The sequence below is a fragment of the Cariama cristata genome, unplaced genomic scaffold, assembly GCF_000690535.1.
Source record: "Cariama cristata isolate BGI_N322 unplaced genomic scaffold, ASM69053v1 scaffold4026, whole genome shotgun sequence".
Lineage (NCBI taxonomy): Eukaryota > Metazoa > Chordata > Aves > Cariamiformes > Cariamidae > Cariama > Cariama cristata.
In genome coordinates, this window is record NW_009623651.1 from 20,951 (window position 1) to 21,648 (window position 698).

The window sequence follows — 698 nt, forward strand, 5'->3', positions numbered from 1 at the left end:
AGTATAAATGACATATGTTTAAAAAGTCAGCATATACCACACAAATGGACTTACATGTTTTAAAACATTTAGAAAAAAGATGACATTTTGTAAAACAACTTTGGTGCTTCTTGATTTGCCAAGTGGATTTATGATCTACCTTGAATTTGGCAGATAAAGTTTGTTAAAGAATATTTTAAAGTCTGAGGTATGACACAGAAAATGACCATAGTTTTAGTACCAAAGAGTTAACCTGAATAATGCCGCAGTGAAGGTCTCAAATTTGGCAGCAACATTACCTGTTGTAGCACTTCCTTCCAGTTTTGTTTGAACAGTTGTTAAACTGGAAATGAACTTGTGGATTTAAGGGCTTAGTCTTTTCCTTGTAGAAGGATAACAAAAATAAACCCCACAAACCCAAAACAACTTTTATTACTGGTTCCTTTTTGCTGAATGCCCTTCTCAAAGAAAAAAAAACAACAAATGAAAACAACCTCTCAAATTATTCTTCAGTAAACAACACGTTGCTTTGCCATGCAACAAACTGAACGAGAAAATTGTGAACCAGTTATTCACAGTTTACTCCTTGCTAGATCCACTTAATGCTAGCTGCTGTACAAACACGCTGAAAGACACTTTCATTACTTCAGGGATTTTATAGCTAAAGGCTATGAACACATGATCAATGATACTTGAAGTACCGCTGTTCAAGTTAACTG